Raw genomic sequence first — 23,324 nt, forward strand, 5'->3', positions numbered from 1 at the left:
TTCACTGAACCAGCAGTAAATGAAAGTCCAAAGCTACACTTCACGTTTGAAAAACAGTTGAACAGGAGGATCCGTACTTTGTGTTTACATCTTTTTGGTGGAACCTGTTTACTTCTCGTCTGTTCACTTGCTGTTTTAGCTGTTTGGTGGTTGTTGAGATGGTTTTGTGAGCTTTGAGATTCTGACATTTCTGTAGATACCACACATGTCTATATCTAAATAACAGATCTGTTGGTACATCACATTAAACCAGAAGTTCCTTCTCACCCGTCATACCGCAGACATTGGGATTCAACAGCTTAAATGTTTATTGCTTAATTACTTTGTATAGTATGATAAAAGTATATAATTAAATATTAAGTATATAATAAAATATAATTTAATTTTCTCTGTAGCACTTCATGGATTTCATAAGCAGCACACCTTAGTTGTTCACACAAAGCATAAAGATAAAAAACAATATATACAGTGTTATCTTCATTTTAGATGTCAAAAAGTATTTGCGGCTCCCAGTGTTTTCTTTTGCGTGGAAACCGGGTCCAAATGGCTCTTTGGGTGTAAAAGGTTGCAGACCCCTGCCCTAGTTCTTCAGCAGCTTCACTGGTTGTCCATAGAAGCCAGGATAAACTTTACAATCTTACTTCTCACGTACAAGGGTATCCATAAAACTGCTCCTTCCTATTTGTGTGACCTGCTTCATATTGCCACTGTTTCCCACCCTCTCAGATCCTCATCTGCTATTCATCTTACTGTTCCGTCCGCACGTCTTATCAGGGGAACAGAGCCTTCAGTTGCTGTCCTCCTCAGCTCTGGAACTCTCTTCCTCCAGCCATAAATAATATAGACTCATTCGCTTTAGTGCTGATTTTATCTGTTGTCAACTTTTGTTTTGCAATTTTAACTTATTGTATGCATTTTATGACTGGCAGGCAGGAATGATTTTGTGTGTCATTCAGCCTTTCTTTAGCAACATAAGCAAAATGATTTTACATTAAAAAAAATAATGGTAGTGATAAGTTTTATTTAATAAGTAATGATAAAATAATAATAATAATAATGAATAAAACTGAAAGATCAAACTGCAAAGACAACAAAACAGACTAACGCTTTATTCCTCTTAGCAGACTGTGATGCCTACATGTGTGTAACAGGGTCTGTCATTCAGCACAGAGACTTAAATACACGAGTACAAAACAAGCAAGCGCTCCTTCAAATCTGTGAGCGCACGGTAATAAAAACACTTGACATGTGAAAGATCATCAGTGTCTGAATCTTCACAGAAATGCAAAAATAAAAACGTAGAATAGAAAACAGCAGATTTTTAGTGACAGAAGTGCAGAAAATGCTGTTTTCATTTTGCTTCCAGCATCAGAAGAGTGTGACATGATGCACACGTGTAGAAACAGACACGTGTAGCTGTGCATGGACACATGATTCCATCTTTCTCATGCAAACACCTACAGAAGCTGTAAACAGGCAGAGAAGCTTTCCTGCACATGTTCTCAGCAGTGACGCTGCTCACAGCTGCTTCGTCCTCGTGGGTTTGGTGAGGCTGCAGGTCAGTAACCATGGTTACAGGTGACGCTCTGATGATCAAAGATGTCAGGTTATTGTTTCCATGCAGAATCAAGACTGAAGTCAAATAAATCCACTGTGTGTTTAGATAGTGTGTCAGTGTCGTTTCCATGGTAACACTGACTTATAAAAACAAAGGCGATCCATCAGTCCAGATCAATGATGTGAGCTCATTTAAGTGCACATGTATGTTTGTGTATTCACAGCATGAATGTCCACTGATGACTGCTGACATCTAGTGGACATTTGATGACATTACAACAACAGTTTGTGTGAAATAAATAAAATGCAGATAGAAAACATTAATTCACACAAGGAGAAGTCATGTGACTGTGACGACAGATGTCATTGGGTGGAAAGATCGGCGCCATCAGAACGCTGACTGACCTGCAGCCTGATGGCCTGTGGCAGGAAATAGTGCGTTCATCGTTCAGCTGTAACCTGATGGAGTCGTGTGTAAAATAAGGCAAAGATGGAGCAGAAGAAGAGCAGACGCTGAGCTCCCAGTGTTTCAAACATACACACCACTGTGTTTGTGCTGTTCCAACATACGCACAGTGGTGACAACAAAATAGTCTCGTCCAATAAATCTGATGGTCATTTTGTGTGACGTCTCCGAGAAGTTTGAACTCTTTCATACAAACATTAGTAAACGAGGCCACACAGGTGATGACTTCATGTTGCTCTCTAATCTGGAAACAGAAGAAGAGTCAGACGTGTGTGCAGCAGGGATACTGTCAGGATTCCTGGGTCATTGACCCAGCGTTTTCAGTTCATGTTCTGTTTTCACCACTCCTGCCATTTCCTGTTTCATTATGTTCAGCTGTGTATTCGCCTGTGTCCAATTATCGTCATCATCCAGTCTGTGTATTTAAGTTCCTCAGTTTTACCACTTCTCTGTCGTGTCACTGATGTTAAGGGGGCGATCGTGGCTCAAGAGTTGGGAGTTCGCCCTGTAATCAGAAGGTTGCCGGTTCGAGCCCCGGCTTGGACAGTCTCGGTCGTTGTGTCCTTGGGCAAGACACTTCACCCGTTGCCTAGTGGTCAGAGGGCCCGGTGGCGCCAGTGTTCGGCAGCCTCGCCTCTGTCAGTGTGCCCCAGGGTGGCTGTGGCTACTATGTAGCTTGCCATCACCAGTGTGTGAATGTGTGTGTGAATGGGTGGATGTCTGGATATGTAAAGCGCTTTGGGGTCCTTAGGGACTAGAAAGCGCTATATAAATACAGGCCATTTACCATTTTAAGGTGGATGTTGTCACTACTGTCCAGTCCTTGAGTTTGCCTTTCAGTCAGATCAGTCAGCCGTGCTTTCAGTTCAGTTAGTCAGCCATCTCCTGTTCTTGCCATTTGTCCCTCACAATAAACACCCTGAACCTTCACCGTGAGTCCTGCGTTTGAGTCCTCTACTCCACCTCCACTCAGCAAACCTGACAGAGACGAGCGCTGTCATGAAGTGTGATGCTTCCAGTCTGCAGTCAAACACCACCTTCAGCATGTTTCAGCCTTTTATCCACCATCACACCATGAAGCCGCTGTTAGGTTTTGTATTGTTGATTGTCATTTATGCTTAGAAATATCTACTCATATATGCTTAGAGTTTTATAATTAGTTGTAGATTAATAGAAGTTTGATCCTTAGTAGTCTGCAGACACACGTTGTGTGCATTCCAGAGCACTCTGGCTTTCACACCCACATTTGGGAGCATGGGAGAGGTCATACCTTGTCTTATTGTTTTATGGTAGGATAAACGTATCTATGTCTGTTTTAGGCTAAGTGCATTTTGTTTAGATGAACTGCTGGACTTCCAGGCCAGCAGGGTTAGGAAGTCATTTTATGGACACACACACACACACACAGGGTATTCTTTGTTCACATGTATACCTGGGTACGCTGTCATATGTTAATGACCCTGTGCATATTCATGTAACCACAATAAAATAGCAGTGTTACGGGGAAACGGACGAGAGCAACTGAGGTCAAGCGAAGGAACGGCGCCTGTCCAGTTCTCTCCCGTGCACGTGAAACATAAAGAATGTTGCCTACTCGTGTCTTGCTTGCTGTGTAATTACATTGCCTTCAACGTTCCAGCGAATAGGTTCAAGCTAGAAACCTATCATTAATTGGTCCTTCGACGCCAGATCCCTGGAGTCGGCATTCACCGAGGAGAGAACCCTGACGTCAGCGAAACGTGAGAATTTGTCATCGGGCCGGTGGATTAGCTGTCTGTTTTCTCTCTTTGATGAATGACGATCGGCGGGATCCGAGGCTGATATTACACCCTAAGCAAAGCCGAGTAAGTTTCAAGTCTTTGCCACTGTGGGCAAAGCACGTAACCACTGTGTGAGGTTGCGTTGCTGTCTCTTCTGAGCTGATGAGCAAGCTACACATTATCAGATCGGGACCTGGCTGAGAACTCATCAAAGAAAGGGGAAGAGAACTATGATAACTCGAGTATGTAGCGTATCCGTGAGTTCAGCTTCTTCTTTCAGATGCGCAGCAGTTTTCCTGCATCTTGACTCGTGTGTAGAGTGTTCATAGCATCAGCATCATGTTCTTGTTTATTTGTTTTGTTGGGTTGAAAAATAATTAAATAAACTTGTGATCATACTTATGGATCACCATGGCACATATCATCAGCCATATGATTTATTTATGCAGATGAAAAAATGAGTGTGAATGTGTCTGATGTCGCAGTGTGTGTGTGCACTGTGTAAAAGTAACTTTTAAGCCTCCAATTGTGAGAACGGTGATTCTGCAGGTCACTATGCAAAAAAAAAAAAGTGTAGAGTAAAGAAGAGACAAAATTTACATTGTAGATGAAAAAAAAAAATAATCATAGGAAAAAGGTTTTGTGTCTATCAGCCAAGAAACAACTACAGTCTAATTTCTGCTTTTAAGGAAGACGAGTTTACGAAAGACAGAGAGAGAGTTCTGTGTGTTCGTTAAGCAGTGATAATAATAATGAAAAATGTCTTAGTTTGTCACTTTCAGATGAAAAGCAGACCTGGATCGATTTTCCACATGCAGCGGTCGGAATAAAGTTATAGTTTAACACTTTTGGAAATGTTCAGGCCAAGTTTCTGGCTAAGTTATTTACAGCACCATGTGTACCTCAACCTCACAAGTGAGCTCTCACTCCTCCCTGAAGACAAGGAATGCAGTTCCAAAGAGCAATAACATGGCAGATAAAGAGACAGCAGCAAAGTCCTGAGCAAAGAGTCCCAGCAAGCAGCAGCAGTGTGGACAAACAGCATCGCAGAAGAAGAGCAAACCATCATCCTGACTGATTGATGAATGGCACTGTGTTTCCAACAAGCTGCAAAGTCACTGTGCTTGTGAAAAGAACTGAGGAGACTGTTGGGAGTTTGACATTTGCCACCTTTGGAGAAAATGGCAAGAAGAGACAGTGAAGAATACAGGACAAAGCTGAAGAAGAACTGCCGGCTATTGGACTGTTGAAGTGGGAGAGGACAACAGAGTGAGAGCAGTAGGTGAGAACACAGAGGAATGCTGTTGTTTAATGTGGGAAATCAAAATTTGGGTTAGCAAACCTGGGGAAAATAATACTGACTGCTTAAGTTGAAAATTGTGAAGGAATCTGAACCACTGCAAAAAGAAACATATACAAAATCATACACACAAGCAGAACATGCATTAACCCTACTAACACAAACACAAGAGAGCTCATGAAGATTAGGCAGCATCTTGAGCATGTGAGTCTGTTTATCATCTTGTCCAAGTCACCTTGTGTGATGAAAAGACCAGTGGACTCATAGCACGTTAGTTAAAATGATCAATTAATAGCAGAGAAGTGTGTAGGAAAGGCAGCTTTAAGAACATGCCCTGCTGGAGTTGCAGCTCCAGACACATTGATTAAACCTGCCTAATAACACAAACACACATGCAATGAAAATCAGCTTGTTATCTCTCATCAGTGCTAAAATAGTGTCAATTTAACAGACACCTGTTATCAAATGCTGAATTAATCCAATGCTGACAGTTAACTCTCTAGGTTGCAGGACAACAGTTTAACTTTTGTGGGAAAAAAGATTCTGGTTTGACCCACCAGTGATCAGACAATAAATTTAGTTGTTAATATAGTAAATTGGGAGATGCTTTCTGCCTGAATGATGCAGCACAAAATATTTTACTGTGTGAGGGAAATTCTATTTTTGTGATAATATTTTGAACATGCATTTCTGTTGTCCTGTCATCTTAGTGGGTTAATAGCTGATATGCAAATTAGTTGATGGTTCTTAGATTAATGAAAGGTGATTGAATTCTAGCACGAGTGAATGAGATGTGTTGGAGTTTGTTAGAGTGGAGACTCTAAAAACACTGAGTTTACTGTTGTGATGTGCAAGTGAATCCTGCACCCAGATACACAACTCTGAATACATAAGAACAAACGTTTTTTGTGAAATACCTGATGACGTCACATGTTTTATGATGACGGGGAAAACGGAAAACTAAATAAAATTTGTGGCCTAAATGAGTAAAAAGTACAGATTAAATTCATAGCTAATAAGACATTAGGCTTATGTTGTGTGTTGTGCGGCTGATGGTTGGCTTGAAGTTTATCTAGCTGATGATTTTTCTTTTGTTGTGAAGTTGAGCCTGCCAATTAGTATGATGGTTTGATAAATCATGCTAATGGTATGATTTACCCTCCTGAGATGAGGAGCATGTGTCATGACTGAACGAGGCCTTTTTATTTTGATACTTTCACAGTGCACTGAAAGTTTTGTTTGATGACCTTGTTTGAAGCAGATCTGCATGATTAGAACAAAAGCGCTATACGACTCGTCGTCGAGAAAATTGTTGCAAGTGAGTTTCTCCACATTAAAATGGGCTCAGGAGAAAGTCACTTATCTGGGACAATTAGAAAATAAGTTCCTGTCCAAAAGTATTCAACAAGAAAATCCAGTCTAAATTCTTTCCTTTTTGAAATGACGTCATTTTGCTGAGTGTGGGAACTGAATGCGTCGATGGGTTCCACTTTTAGCAAAGAATGAATGAATGCATGAATGAGTGAATGACAAATGAGTAAGAGAAATAAAACTGACTGATTGACAACAGCTGACAAAAGCTGACAAGACTGACTGACTTAACACCATTGTGTGAAGTTAACCCCCACCTGACAAATGTGTGGATGCATCTCTGTGTGTGTCTCTATTGCAGGAGCAGAAGGAGACCACAGGAGGAAACTTGGGTCACATGACTATGTGAACTCTGCAAATTTAACCTTTTAGTTAAAAATTCTCTGTGTCTGTGAATTAACCATGGGTTTGTTATTCACTACCTTGTGTTGCTCACAGAGGTAACTGTGAGAAAGTGTGTATACACCTGCCCAGCACTAACATTTCTACAGCATTACAGTTCTTCATGTGATTTATACCAGGATAGCTGGTTGATGTTTTTTTTACTACAGGATTTCTGGGTTGTCTGAAGAAAACTGTGTTTGCAGGTTATGAGTGGTGATGCTGTTACACTGTGTTGTTGGGGAAATGTTAAAGGTTACTTTGACGATGTGAATAACATGTGAAACATTTCCTGTTTTGAAACTAGTGTCACTTCTTTCCACAGCCATGGATGGGTTTTTTTACAGCACCTCTGGACCCTGTCAATTTGTGCCTGACCTTCAGGATTATCCATGTGTGTTGCTAATGTTTGTTTTTTTTCTAAGTGTGCATGTAGAGCAGGGGTGCCCAATCCCAGTCCTCGAGAGCTACTGCCCTGCAGCTTTTAGATGCGTCTTTGTTACAGCACACCTGAATCAAATGAATGGCTTGTTATCAGGCCTTTGCCAGACTTGATGGCATGCCGAAGAGGTAATCCAACTACTTGATTCAGCTGTGTTGGAGTAGGGATGCATCTAAAAACTGCAGGACAGTAGCTCTCGAGGACTGGGATTGGGCACCCCTGCTGTAGACACACGTTGTGTGCATTCCAGAGCACTCTGGCTTTCATACCCACATCCTGGGAGCATGGGAGAGGTCGTACCTTGTCTTATTGTTTTATGGTAGGATAAACGTATCTATGTCTGTTTTAGGCTAAGTGCATTTTGTTTAGATGAACTGCTGGACTTCCAGGCCAGCAGGGTTAGGAAGTCATTTTATGGACACACACACACACACACACACACACACACACACACACACACAGGGTATTCTTTGTTCACATGTATACCTGGGTACGCTGTTATATGTTAATGACCCTATGCATATTCATGTAACCACAATAAAAGAGCAGTGTTACGGGGGAGCGGACGAGAGCAACTGAGGTCAAGCGAAGGAACGGTCCAGTTCTCTCCCGTGCACGTGAAACATTAAGAATGTTGCCTACTCGTGTCTTGCTTGCTGTGTAATTACATTGCCTTCAACGTTCCAGCGAATAGGTTCAAGCTAGAAACCTATCAGCCGCCTCCAGTCAGAGACGTTACTCTGAGCGCTTCGCCTCCTCGTGTCCTTGTCTCCTCCCTCCTCGTGTCTCAGGTGAAGCTGCACAGAAACCTGCTCAGCTCGTGTGATTCATCTGTGCAGAGCTTTAAACTCACACTCTCCTGTCACACAAGCTCAGTTAAATCAAGTTTTTGTCCTCATGTGAACAAAGTGAGTGTGTGTGCTGAAAGCAGCTGCTGTGTGTTTCCCTTCTTATTGCATACTAAAACACACACACTCTCTCTTTCAGCTCAGTTTAGTGTGTGCAGCCAAACATCACGGCAGACTGCCACAGAGTTCAGCTTCCTCATACTTTCACACGTCATAAGCCTTCACATCACTTCCTGTCCTCACAGGAAGCTAAACTCCGTCTCTCACAGCAAAGAACGGAGCGTTTGTCAGAGCCACACATATTCTTAAGGACAAAATCAGTGTTTCACAATAAAAGCTGTGTTAATACAAAACTGTCCAGCAGCTATTAGGAGGGCCTTTAATTTGAAATAGATGGAAAAGGAAGCAGAAAAGGTCAGCCAGCTTCAGCGGTCAGAGGTCTTGTGAATGAGGAAAAGCTGTTCATACTTTGGTTATTTTTTCTGTCTGAACTGGCAGGAAGTCCTCTGTGAGGAGCAGGAAGTCCTCTGTGAGAAGAAGGAAGTACCACTTTTGTTGTTTTTGGTGACTTTCAGAAATCTTCCAGCCGCTGTAAAATAAAGTGATGCTGGAAACATCGCTGTGGCAGATGGAGGGCTCAGCCGCCTCCAACCGAGTAAAGAGGTTCAGCAGCTCTGATGGTTCATTGGAGTCAGCACAGTGTGTGGAGACATCTAGTGGTGGTGGAGAGAAGTGCACTCAAAGCTCTGCTGCTGAATGTAGTTACTGTAAGGTCCCTGATGGAGCTCTGTGATTGGTGGATCGTCCAAACTAAACTCAGTGATAAAGTTTCCTCTGATAAACAATGAAAGAACCGATCAGCTGATCAGCATCGTGACACGAGCACTGGATCCAAATTTGAAGTTCTTTTCTCTGACCAATGAAATCTGACCTGGAATTTGGGGAAAGTCCTGGAAAGTTGTTTTCCTGCATTAAGGATTCTGCTCACAGCCTGGGTGACCTTTGACCTTAAGCTGAAGATTCAGCTCCACATTAATCATTAATAATAACTGACATATGAAAGTGTATCAGGGCCTGATGTGGCCCGCTGGCAGTATGTTGGACACACCTGCTTTAGCTGCTGAGTCACGGCTGAACGAGCACAAACAGCTCAGACTTGTTTCTCACTACTTTCTGTGGAGAAAGAAAGAAAACAAACCCACTCATGATCTTCAGAGTGTCCATTTGATTCTGTGTCACAGTGTGACTGTGGGGATGAAGGAGCTCTCAGGGCCTCCACAGCCTCCTGTTTCTAAAAGCAGCAGCTTCAATGACAGGAGGAGGAATAATTATTCAATTCAATTCAATTCAGTTTTATTTATATAGCGCCAAATCACAACAAAAGTCGCCTCAAGGCGCTTTATATTGTACAATAGATCGCACAATAATAAATACAGAGAAAACCCCAACAATCATATCATATGACCCCCTATGAGCAAGCACTTTGGCGACAGTGGGAAGGAAAAACTCCCTTTTAACAGGAAGAAACCTCCGGCAGAACCAGGCTCAGGGAGGGGCGGGGCCATCTGCTGCGACCGGTTGGGGTGAAGAAGGAAAACAGGATGAAAGACATGCTGTGGAAGAGAGACAGAAATTAATAACAGATATGATTCGATGCAGAGAGGTCTATTAACACATAGTGAGTGGCTGGAAAGGAAAAACTCAATGCATCATGGGAATCCCGGCAGCTCACGTCTATTGCAGCATAACTAAGGGAGGATTCAGGGTCACCTGGTCCAGCCCTAACTATATGCTTTAGCAAAAAGGAAAGTTTTAAGCCTAATCTTGAAAGTAGAGATAGTGTCTGTCTCCTGAATCCAAACTGGAAGCTGGTTCCACAGAAGAGGGGCCTGAAAACTGAAGGCTCTCCCTCCCATTCTACTTTTAAATACTCTAGGAACAACAAGTAGGCCTGCAGAGCGAGAGCGAAGTGCTCTAATAGGGTGATATGGCACTACAAGGTCATTAAGATAAGATGGGGCCTGATTATTTAAGACCTTGTATGTGAGGAGCAGGATTTTGAATTCAATTCTGGATTTAACAGGAAGCCAATGAAGGGAAGCCAAAACAGGAGAAATATGTTCTCTCTTCCTAGTCCCTGTCAGTACTCTTGCTGCAGCATTTTGGATTAGCTGAAGACTTTTCAGGGAGTTTTTAGGACATCCTGATAATAAAGAATTACAGTAGTCCAGCCTGGAAGTAATGAAGGCATGAACTAGTTTTCAGCATCACTCTGAGACAGGATATTTCTAATTTTAGAGATGTTGCGCAAATGGAAGAAAGCAGTCTTACATATTTGTTTAATATGTGCGTTAAAGGACATGTCCTGGTCAAAAATGACTCCAAGGTTCCTCACAGTGTTACTGGAGGCCAAGGTAATGCCATCCAGAGTAAGAATCTGGTTAGATACCATATTTCTAAGATTTTCAGGGCCGAGTACAATAACCTCAGTTTTATCTGAATTAAGAAGCAGAAAGTTAGCGGCCATCCAGGTCTTTATGTCTTTAAGACATTCCTGCAGTTTAACTAATTGGTGTGTGTTACCTGGCTTCATGGATAGATAGAGCTGCGTGTCATCTGCATAGCAGTGAAAATTTATGCTATGTCTTCTAATGATGCTGCCTAAGGGAAGCATGTATAATGTAAATAGAATTGGTCCTAGCACTGAACCCTGTGGAACACCATAATTGACCTTAGTGGGTGAAGAGGACTCTCCATTTACTTGAACAAATTGGAGTCTATTAGATAGATATGATACAAACCACTGCAGCGCAGTACCTGTAATACCTACAGCATGTTCTAATCGCTCTAATAGGATATTATGATCAACAGTATCAAAGCGCAGCACTGAGGTCTAGCAGGACAAGCACAGAGATGAGTCCACTGTCAGAGGCCATAAGAAGATCATTTGTAACCTTCACTAAAGCTGTTTCTGTGCTGTGATGAGCTCTGAAACCTGACTGAAACGCTTCAAATAAGCCATTCCTCTGCAGATAATCTGTTAGCTGTTTGACAACTACTCTTTCAAGGATTTTTGATATAAAAGGAAGGTTGGAGATTGGCCTGTAATTAGCTAAGACAGCTGGGTCTAGAGATGGCTTTTTAGTAAAGGTTTAACTACAGCCAACTTGAAGGCCTGTGGTACATAGCCGATTATTAGAGATAGGTTGATCATATTTAAGATCGAAGAATTAATTAATGGCAGGACTTCTTTGAGCAGTTTTGTAGGAATGGGGTCTAAAAGACACGTTGATGGTTTGGAGGAATTAATTATTGAAGTTAACTCAGAAAGATCAATTGGAGAAAAAGAGTCTAACTTAACATCAATGGTACTAAAAGTAGCTGTAGATAATATTACATCTGTGGGATGATTATTGGTAATTTTTCTCTAATGATAAAAATTTTATTTGTGAAGAAGTTCATGAAGTCATTACTAGTTAATGTTAAAGGGATGGTTGGCTCAAAAGAGCTCTGACTTTTGTCAGCCTGGCTACAGTGCTGAAGAGAAACCTGGGGTTGTTCTTATTTTCTTCAATCAGTGACGAATAGTAAGATGTTCTGGCTTTATGGAGGGCTTTCTTATAAAGCAGCAAACTATTTCTCCAGGCTAAATGATGATCCTCTAAATTTGTGACACGCCATTTCCTCTCCAGCTTACGAGTTATCTGCTTTAGGCTACGTGTTTGAGAATTATACCACGGAGTCAGGTACTCGGATTTGAGGCCTTAGTTTTCACAGGAGCTACAGTATCCAGAGTCGCATGCGTAGTGAGGAGGTAAAATTAATAACAAGATAATCGACCTCTGTTGGAGTAGCGTTCAGGTAGCTGCTCTGCTCTATGTTGGTACAGGGCATTGAAGATGATAACAGTGGGTGGATTATATTCTTAAACTTAGTTACAGCACTTTCAGAAAGACATCTACTTTGATAAAGTCTACTCTCCACTGCTGTGTAATCAATTATTGTAAATGTAAATGTTATCAGGAAATGATCAGACAGCAGAGGGTTTTCAGGAAACACTGTTACATGTTCAGTTTCTATGCCATATGTTAAAACAAGATCTAGAGTGTGATTAAAGTGGTGGGTGGGTTCTTTTACATTTTGAGAGAAGCCAATTGAGTCTAATAACAGATTAAATGCGATGTTGAGGCTGTCATTTTAGCATCTACATGGATGTTAAAATCACCCACAATAATTATTTTATCTGAGCTGAGCACTAAATCAGATAAAAGTCTGAGAAATCAGAGAGAAACTCTGTGTAAGGCCCAGGTGGACGATATATGATAACAAGTAAGACTGGTTTCTGAGTTTTACAGCTGGGGTGGACGAGGCTAAGCATCAGGCTTTCAAATGAATTAAAAGTCTGTCTTGGTCTTTCGTTAATTAATAGGCTGGTGTGAAAAATTGCTGCCACACCGCCCCTCGGCCTGTGCTTCGAGGTTTCTGGTAGTTAGAATGACTCGGGGTGTTGATTCATTTAAACTAACATACTCATCCTGCTGCAACCAGGTTTCTGTAAGGCAGAGTAAATCGATTTGTTGATCAATTATTAAGTCATGTACTAACAGAGACTTGGAGGAGAGAGACCTAATATTTAATAATCCACATTTCACTGTTTTACTCTTTGGTTCAGATGTGGATACTGTATTGTTCTTTCTTTGTGATTTTTTATGTTTAAGTTGTTTATTGCTGGGTTTTGGTTTGTTTTTGTCTGTTTGGGAGCTGACACAGTCTCAATGGAGATGGGTTTTGGGGGTAGCAGGAGGAGAGAAGCTGCAGAGAGGCGTGTAAGACTGCAACTCTGCTTCCTGGTCCCAACTCTGGATAGTCATATTTTGGGGAGTTTAATAAATTGGTCCATATTTCTAGAAATGAGAGCTGCTCCATCCAAAGTGGGATGGATGCCGTCTCTCCTAACAAGACCAGGTTTCCTCCAGAAGGTTTGCCAATTATCTATGAAGCCCACATCGTTTCTGGGACACCACTCAGACAGCCAGCAATTTAAGGAGAACATGCGGCTAAACATGTCACTCCTGGTCTGATTGGGGAGGGGACCAGAGAAAACTACAGAGTCCGACATTGTTATGTGTTTAGTTACAAACAACAAATTCTCTGATTTGATGCTGTTTCATTTTAATGCAGACAGAATATCAACAGCATCACAAAGGCTGCAGATAAAGTGTTTTCATGTCCCTGAGTGAGGAAAGTATTAGATGCTACAACACACACACACACTCCTGATCTCAGCTCATGTGTGGATGAAGCACAGCCGTGCACAGATTCACTTTCTTCTGCTCCACCCTCTCCACCACCACAGGACCAAAGAGCTAAACCACGCCCCCTCACCCCCATCACTGCTAACCTCTTACAATAACACACTTATTGACTCAGGCTGTGGAAACTCTTTGCTCGTCACTCCTGCCTGGATTTTGCACTCAGCTCATAATCATCCATAGTTCATATTTTCTCATCTATATCTGTGGGCAGGTCTGGTCTGGAACAGGTGAGTGATCAGCAGGTGTGACCAGCCCACCTACTGACCAATCAGCTGTCATGAGGGTGTGTCAGAGCTGTGTGGGAGAGCACAGTTGTTCACAGAGTCTTTGTTCCTCTGATGAGCATCAGTGTTGATTATGGAAGCTCAGACACAACTTTACTCTCTGATTCTTCCTCCATCAGCTGCTCTGTGAGCAGTAATATAGGATCCTGTCTCTGACAGACAGATGATGACCTTTGATGACCTTTGTGAACTCTGTTTTTAAGTTTACTCTGAGCATGAAACAGCATGAAAACTCAAATTTAAACATTCATTTAATGAAACACGATTCTTCCTCACATTCTCCTCGTCTTCATATTGATGCTACGCTCACTAAACATCATTGATACTTCACACACACCAGCTTTGTCTCAAATGTCCAACATAATAAATCCCTGTGTGATGTGTGATAAGCTTTAGCATCACTGTCACTGCTGTGGGCGGAGCTGAACTCTCAGAAGGAGACAAACTAGCGTAAAACTGCGAGTAGAAGAGAAACTGACTGAGACTGAATCCAAACATCTGGAGCTGATTTTACCTTCATCTGTTTAAACTGTAACACACCTGGATCCCTGTGATTTTATTATTACGGAGCCTCACGTGTGATATGTGAGGAGTTCAGCACACACCTGCTTCCTGCTCTCTGCTGACATCGTGACCCTGAGCAGTCGTGTAACTGTGCAGAAGGTCGAGCAGCTGCTTCCTGCTGCGTCTGAGATTTATTCAGGAGGAAGAGAAGATGTGTTTGTCTCTTCTTCTCTGGAGCCAACCACAGTCCAGCTGCAGCCCTGATACGCTGCCTTCAGCTGCAGATACTGAGTGTGTGTGAAGCTGCTGTGTGACTGTGTTTGTTGAGCCTGTAGTTTCACACTGTTGTTAGTGTAACTGTGCTGCTGCCTTAACTCGGCTACATTACAGGGCGTGGCCACGATCCTATAGGTCCAATGAAAACTCTGCAACACTAAATGTTTTTAAAGTGTCAGCCTCCTCCAGAGCAGAGCTGTCAAACATAAGGCCCGGGGACCAGAATCGGCCAAAGACTTCAGCCCATTGGACAGCTTTGGAAAACATGAAGCAGGGCATCAGTTTCTGTAACTTTAAATATATGAAGTAAGTCTTACAGGGCCCTGCGACAGACTGAAGAGCTGTCCAGGGGAAGCCCACCTCTCCCCCCGTGGTGACTGGGAGAGGCCGTCCTGTCCTGTAGAAACACTGAGACGTGCTGCTGAAGCTGATCCTTCATATCAACATGTCTCAGGAATCAACAGTGACTTAAACATCTTTGCACTGACACAAAGAGGAGCTTCACTCGTCCGGCCCACTGACCATCAACATGTGTGTAAAATCGGTGTGACGCTGCGCTCTACAGGAAGAGGACGACACTCCACACACAGAATCCAGAAACTAGAAAAGCTGAGGACAGAAACCCGAGAGGGCGCGAGCAGAACCAAGGCGTCACCGACAAAGAGCACGATCAGATATCTGCTGCACCGAGACGCCGAGCCAACAGCTGGATGTGAAGAACATGTGAGAAGATAGCGCGTCCCAGAGGCCGACGAGGGAACAAGATGTTCCCACAGGAGCTGAAACAAACACGTCTTAAACTTTACATCCTGTATATTTAACTTCAGCTGTGCTCTCAGACCCACCGTGGACCCAGCAGGACTGGGTTCAGATCTCTGGGTCACTTACATCACCTTCATGTCCCGGGTCCATGAGAGCTCTTCAACACCACCTGGTAAAGAACTCTATGGACCAGTGACTGTAGTACAGAACCATCACTGTGTGAGGACACAAACCAGTATGTTTGATGGTGAGGACAGGACCCAGTAAACTATCTAAATACTGCAGATTTAATGAGGCTGTGCTAAATGATGACGTCACTAAAGAGGAAGTACAGAAAGATTTAACTATGTGTCACATGATGATGTCACAGTCTCGCTGTCTACCCTGTGGGAGGGGCCTAAAGTAGGCATGAGGGGGGCATTACAGCCATTTCCTGCAGACTGAGAAAACAAAGCTGAAGCAGAGAAACTAGAGACAGAGCAGCAGCAGCCACACAGACAGGAGGCGTCTGCATCAGTAAGGACTCTTTGACATCCACGTCAAAGCAAACACACACTGGGACAACACATCAACAACAACAACATCATCACAGACAGAGCAGTTATTTAGGAGCTGTTATGGTTGTAAATTGTAGGTTTATTACTTAGAAAATGATTAATTTCAGATGATTAACATACAGGATAATTCTGCTTCTATTAATGTTATGAAGTTTGATTTCTCTGAGGTTTCATAAATACTTATCTCTGACTGTAATTTCTGCTAACTGAGGCACTTACTAGTCGTTATTGTTAGTTAGTGCTTTTGTCTGTTCTCAACGAAGGCGACGATTATTCAGACTTTCAGGAGGTTTTAGATGAAACTGAAAGGCCCACAGAACCAAACACGTCTCAGCTGTGATCACACCAGAAACAGACAAACACAAAGTGATCAAACACACACCAAAGCCTACACTGCCATCTAGTGACAGAAACTAGTACTGCTAGACAACCAGGCTGCTTTAAAGCAGGTGATGTTTAGGTTGGAAAATAAAAAATAAGTTGATAATAAACATTTGACAAAATCTTTTGGCAGCTAACATCTGGAAGTGAGCTGTTCTTTGGTGGTAATTAACAGTTTATTCTTGTTGGTAATTATGTAATGAAAGGTAGCAGTAAAAGTCACACACACACACACACACACACTGACAACAACAACTACAGACACGTCTGTGACTGCGATGAACACCTGAGTGTGAGACGAGGACTGAATATGATACAGTAACAGTCAAATATGAATGTGTGTAACAGCATGATTATGTGTTATACATATATCAGAAATATGTGACATTTAACAGTCAAATCTCTCTGAACATGAAACCAGTGTTAAACCATTTCAGTCTGTCAGTGTTACTGAAACATCTCCAACAGCATCACTGACACAGACAGTTGGAGCAGTTACAGTCAAATCATTGATCAGTGTTTTTATAACATGAGCTGCTGTTGCTGCACTAGTGCTGCTGCTCTCTTTCTCTTATTGTAGGTCTTTAGCTAACAAGTGTCTTCATGTGACTGTTGTCTAATGTTCAAATGTAGATAACACCACCTGCACCACCCTGTTCCACAGCACAGCCCTCTCATGTAGGCTTGGCTGCAGCACATATTAGCAGCTGCAGTGACATCAGCTTTCTGTGCAGAACTAGACAGGAGATCCGCTCCATAGTGTCATCACATCTACAGACTGTTACATATTCTCACCTGGTAATAAGAAGCTGCTCACAGCTCCAAGATTAACAGACTGAAGGAAATACAAATGAAAGTTACAGGAAACTGAAATCTTGGAAACACAACATGAAACAGCAGGAAATATGTTCATGTTGCATAAAACATGTGTTGCATTACAGATATTTATATGATCCATATTTAAGGTGGATGGGCTCATCCAGCCACTCTCACACCATCATATCACCATCCTGGGTTAGTGTCTTGGTCTCAGGTCACAACATCAGCACAGTCTTGGCTTGGCTGAGGTAGCTGAGTGGTTCTTGTTGTCCCTGACAGCTGCAGGGACAGTGCCATCAGCCATGCAGCAGCACAATGACTGCTCACAGTCAGTGTGGCTCAGTCTGCTGTAAACATTGTCCTAAAGTGGTGGCAAAGTGGCTGCAAGCTGGCTGTACGTGCACTGTGTCCAGTACTCCCAGTACGTGCACCTGCAGATGATATCCACAAAGCTCTGAGTGTCACAGAGTGGGCCTGTGCTCAGCTCACTCTGCCCCATTGAATTCTACTTACACAGTTTTACAAGTGTGAGTAAAGTTATATATACAAGTTGGTGGCTGATAAGTTCTTGTAGTGACCCCTGACCCCGTGGTTCTTATTGGTTAATAGTAGCTTAGAGCATCTGCACCAATCATAAAGCACCAAGCACTCTGCAAGTAAGTCCCTGTAATGTTGGCCAAGCCTGATATACTAGAAACATCTGTCATTACCAGCAGATGAAGCTGCCCTTAAAGCAGGATCTCACTTTAAACCTGACAAAAGAATTTGCTATTAGCATACTATGGTTATATGTCTCTCTCTCCTGTCCCTCACCTGTCTGCCTGGGCGGAGCTCAGCTGGGCTCCGCCCTTGGCCCACACACCTGCTGTGAATCTACCTGATGACCTGGACTCCTGGGCTATTTAAGCTGAGGCTCAGAAGGCTTCTTCGCTGGGTGGTGGACTTACTCTCGTCAGCACAGCCCCGATAAACCCCGTTTGTCCTGTGATTACTCTGTTTATGCTCACCGCAGTTCTCTTGTGCTCAGGTTCTCGCACTCGTCCGTGACCCCGATCTGTTTCCCTGGTGGCGTGGAGTGGAGTGAGAGTGAGTGTGCTGAAAACAAATACGAGAGGGGCGAGTGAGCGGAGCGAGTGTTGGACTTTGTCCCTTTTCCCCTGGACCATTGCACATCCTGCCCTGTACACGTGGGGTTTGTAAATAAATGTACGACTGCTGTTCTAGTTCAGCTGCTCTGCGCCTGCTGACAGCTGCAGTTATTATATGACATTTTATTATTGGATTATCCATCCATTCACCTCTACTGTTCTTGCATTACATCACATAGTCAGCATAAATGTGTTTTTAATGAATGATGAAAGTGGGATGAATTTAATGAGCCCTTGTTGAGAGAGGTGGGACAGAGAGAGACAGAAGTCCCCCCCTCACCTCTTATTGCCTCTGAGAGGAATAAAAAGCTTTTAACATTTAGGCTGTTGTGTTTACAATGATATGAAGTGCTATTAGTAAATCATCTTCATTCTGAATCAGAAGTTTAATGAATATGTTGAATGAGAATAATTGACATGATTTAAATGTGTAGATGTTGTGTGTGTAGACTCAGCTTTGAGAGATTAGTGTGTGTGTGGCTGCAGGAATGTTGGAAGATAAGAAATGTGCCAGAACTCCATCCTGATAAAAGACATTAAGAGTTAACAATAGAGTCATAATTCATATGTGATTGTGCTGATAGTTAATCCTGCTTAACTGACTGAAACTGTTTAGAATACAATCAGGTAGAAGTTTAACCAAAGCAACGAATAAGAAAATCTGATAATAACTCTGTAGGCCCCACACTGAGAGTCTGTGTGGAAAGGATGGAGGAGCCACTAATCTAACATTAACATGGAAATCAAATCAATTATACTGAATATATTTGTTTCTGGGAAGAAAGTTTTCCTGTGTGTTTGAATCAAAAGACATTATGTGGATGTTGATGTGAAAATGAGCTGATGGTGAATCTAACTGAAGATGAACTGCATGGGTTGATGCTTCATAAAGTGAAGTATATTCATATGCAGCCAAATGTTCATAATGGAATTTTCTATGTTAAGAAGAAAAGAAGAAAATGAAATGAAGCGATTTTGAAGCTAAAAGTCAGACACAGAGAGGATGAACGTTTATGGTTAGTTGCTCGAGTTCTTGCGATGAGCAGAGACGTCATCTGAAGACTCGTCCCGTGAGTCCACAGTTTGACACAAATTCATAGAAACTCTATCAGGATAAGATAGAAGATCTTTATTGTCACTGTTACCAGAACAATGAGGAGTTTCTCTCCATTGGCAGCTTGTATCTGTTTACATTCAGATTCTCAGGATAATAGAAGAAGATAAATAAAGATAAGAACAAGTTTCAGAGGTACCTACACAGGGAATGTGTGTAATGCACAATAAATGAAGTAAACAAAAGGATCTGCACAAGTTCTATACAGAAACAAATCTATAGATATATCTGCAGGTACAGTGTAAAGAGGAGGATCAGGTCAGTATAAGGTGCTCTGTGATTGGTGGGATTGCTCATTGAGTAAGCGGTAGGAATGCTGGTTGCTGCTGTAAAAGAATACAGTTCTATAAATAGAGGCAGGAATTCTACTGTAATGAATACTGGTTAGAAATAAATATAGTGCAAGTGTCGATGAGTGTTAACAGCACAGTTAAGCTTCAATCAGGGTGGAGGTAGAAACTTCTACTGAGCCTGTTTGTCTTTGTTGGACCTGTAGAGTTTACCAGAGGGAAGGTGGGAAAGTGAGTGTCCAGGGTGGAGGGGTCCTTGATGATGATGCTGGCTTCTTGCTGAAGGCTGCCAGTATAGATGTCTCTGAGGGGGGTCAGTGAAGTGCCGATTGGCCGCTCTGCTGCCCTCACCACGCGCTGCAGTTTCCTCTTGTCCTCCACAGTGCAGCAGTTGAAGCAGAGGGTGCAGCAGGAGGTCAGAAGGCTCTCGATGGTGGAGCAGTAGAAATTAATTAGCAGGCTTTGGGGCTTGACATTGCTTCCTGAGGAAGTGCAGCCTTTGTTGTGCTTTCCCTACCTGGTGGGAGATGTTTGTGGACCAGGTAAGGTCGGCCGAGATGTGGACTCCGAGGAACTTGAAGCTCTCCACCCTTTCTACCTCCTCCATCAATGTAGAGGGTGGAGTGCTCAGATCCTTTGTTCTGCTGAAGTCGATTATCATGTTCTTGGTCTTGGCTGTGTTCAGATGCAGGTTGTTGTGGTCACACCATTGCTTCAGATGCTGAACCTCCTCTCTGTAGCTGAATCATCGTTGTTGTCCATCAGTCCTATGATGGTGGTGTCATCAGCACATTTATAATGGTGTTACTGGTGTGGACTGGAGAACAGTCATGGGTGAAAAGTGAGTATAAGAGGGGACTGAGGACACACGTTCAGAGTGAGGGTGGAGGAGGTGTGGCTCCCATTCTGACGTTCTGGGGTGTGTTGCTCAGGAAGTCCAGTATCCAGCTGCACAGTGAGCTGCTGGGTCCTAAGTTGCTGAGTTTATGAACCAGTTTGTGGGCTTGAACTGTGTTGAAGGTAAAGTCCACAAACAGCATTCTCACGTACGTGTTTCCTACTGTCCAGATGTGTGAGGGTTGTGTGAAGAGCTGTAATCATGGCGTCCTCTGTCCACCTGTTTGCCTTCTACAGACTGTAGCAGTGAGAGGTTGAAGATGGTGGTGAAACCTCTGGTAGTTGGTCTCCACATGCTTTAAGCACTCCATCGGCTGCACCGTCAGCACCAGCTGCTTTCCTGGCATAGACTCAGTGTGGCTCTGACCTGATGCTGCTCCAGCTGGATGGGGGCGTCGTCCCTCTCTGTAACGCAGGATAGGTGTTGGTGTCACTGTTTTGTTGGTCAAAGCGAGCGAAGAACTGCTTCATGGTGTCAGGTGAGGTGATGAGCGGGAGTTTGTTTGTGTGCGATTGTCCTTGTAGCCAGTGAGTGTCTTGATCCCTGCCACATGTTTCTGGAGTGGTTTGTGTTAAAGTGTTCCTCGATTCGCTGTTTGAATCTGCGTTTGGATTCTTTGATGCCTTTAGATTAGACGCCTCTTTGCAGGTTTGTTGGTCTCCTGATCTGAAGGCGCTGCTCTCAGTAGAGCTGCACCTCACTGTTGAGCCATGGCTTCTGCTTTGGGAACACTTTGTCTTTGTTGTTGTTACACTCTCAGTGCAGATGTATGAGAGTACAGCAGATGTGTGGCCCTCCAAGTCTGTTCCTTCTGTGAATACACTCCAGACCATATTGTCCAAACAGTCCTGCAGGGCTGTGGTGGATCCACAGTCTAGTGTGGACTGTGTTACTTCTGGGTCTTAGAGACAAGGTTTGGATTTCTGAGGATGTTTCTGGGGGATCTAGTTTTGGTTAAATTATAGTTCTGCATTCTTCATCATCATTTCACTTATTTCTTGGTGTTCACATCTCATTTATTTCCCTTTCCTGATACAACTGTTAGTTCATGCTGGTTTAAATGAGTCCTAAACTTCATTGTATGTGACATTAAACATCTTAAATGTAACTTTCTGTAGCAAAGAAAGCTGCAGGAGCCCAGGTTTCATCTTCACACACATCAGGAGCAGCTGCTCCATCACAAACACCACAGAAGAAGAACAACACTGGATCAGATTTAATGTAACCAGCTGTTTTTATCTGGATTTATCTGACAGGGACAGAGTTCATGTTCATGGACATCAGGATAAAAACAGAAGATGGAAACCTGCCAGATTTGAGCTGCTCATGTGTCGTCCCTGGGCAGGTCACATGACTCTATCCAACACACAAAGACACACAGACACACAAGAAAAGCCAGAGAAACAAAGACAAATCCAAACAATCCATCATACTGAGTTAAAGTGATCACAGGTCTGCTTTGTTGGAGCCTTCAAAGTGTCACATGTGGACTTATTACTACCACTGAAGGCCACGCCCCTCTGGTCATGTGATCATGTGGTTTGTAGGAACGCTTCTCTTCCTCAGAGGATCCACCTGTGCTTCCTCTCCTCCACCTGTTACAGTGAGGGAACGTCCTCCATGATGGAGGAGCTGCTGGAAAGTGCTGAGAGTTTCCTCCAGAGTGAGACCTCTGTCACAGTTCAGAGGATCTACGGCAGCAGCGACCTTCATGGACACTAAAAGTCTCAAACACACAACATCACACTGACTCCACTCTGACATCACTGATCAATAATCAAACAGATCAAACTGATTGATCAGCCATCAGAGGATCAATGGAGCTGCTTCTGTTCCTGATGTTTGATCCTGGACCTGAAGCGTCCCTGCAGAGGAGACACGACAGCTTCACACAGAAACACAATAAAATAATAAGTGAAAGCAGAGAGAACCAAGTGAAAGTGAACAAACAGCTGTAACTGTGAGCAGCACGATTCTCCATCCATGATGTTTCCCTGGCTCCAGGCCACACAGCTGTATCTGTCTGTGGGGCGTTTAAGGGTCAGGCTGAACTGTCCGCTTTTCACACGCTCGTCTTTCTTTCACTCTGTGATGCTGCTCCTGTTTGTCAGGCTTCTCAGGACGGTGCCACCACTCCACCCGAGTGTCCTCAGGCAGCCGGACAGACTCCGCCCCCTCCTCCACCTGACACTGTGAGAGAACAGCAAACACAGCATGAGGTGTACAGACAGCAGCAGGTTTCAGACAGCTGTGACATCAAAGATCTAATCAAACTAATAATGAATCACTTTGTTTGTGCAGCAGCGTCAGGAAATGTTCAGGAGCTCGTCTCTTCCTTCCAGCTGCTCTGATGGATCAATAAACCTGTGATCATGTTGTAAAGTGAGTTTGTTTCTGCACTGTGTGAACTTGACACACACACTGAGTCAGTTTCTGGAGCATCCAGCACACAGTCTGACTGCAGCTCTGCTGGACCTGAGCGATCCCTCTGATCTTCTTCTTTCTAATCCTGTCCATCCTGCTCACCTCCAACCAAACTCTCAGCATCTTCAGCTCTGCCACCTGCAGGTCCTCCTGTCTGTGTGCCACCGTCTCCATCACAGCAGGTCTCACTGCCATCTCCTCCTCTTCACTCTTACTGCTCTCCTCCTGTCATAAATCAGCCCTGACCTCCTCCTCATCTCTCCTTGTTTGTACTTTCTCTTCTCTCCAGACTCTCCTCCCCACTCTCACTACAGATCATAACTTTGTCTGCAAACATCAGAGTGTTCATCAGCACTGCAAACGATAAACGGCTCAGAGCCTCCTCTTTGTGAGCCCACTGCCTGAGCCTGTGAGTATTTAGAAAGTA

The 23,324-nt window shown here is 43.3% G+C and overlaps 1 long non-coding RNA gene across 1 annotated transcript; it reads left to right on the forward strand.

Moving 5' to 3' along the window:
• Window positions 1-17,859: 17,859 nt before the first annotated feature.
• LOC120438815 lies at window positions 17,860-22,018 on the forward strand. Its single transcript, XR_005612176.1, has 3 exons — window positions 17,860-17,974; window positions 18,051-18,229; window positions 21,730-22,018. It is a non-coding gene; the product is annotated as an uncharacterized LOC120438815 (long non-coding RNA).
• The last annotated feature ends 1,306 nt before the right edge of the window (window positions 22,019-23,324 follow it).

This window comes from Oreochromis aureus, linkage group 3, assembly GCF_013358895.1.
Source record: "Oreochromis aureus strain Israel breed Guangdong linkage group 3, ZZ_aureus, whole genome shotgun sequence".
Taxonomy (NCBI): Eukaryota; Metazoa; Chordata; class Actinopteri; order Cichliformes; family Cichlidae; genus Oreochromis; species Oreochromis aureus.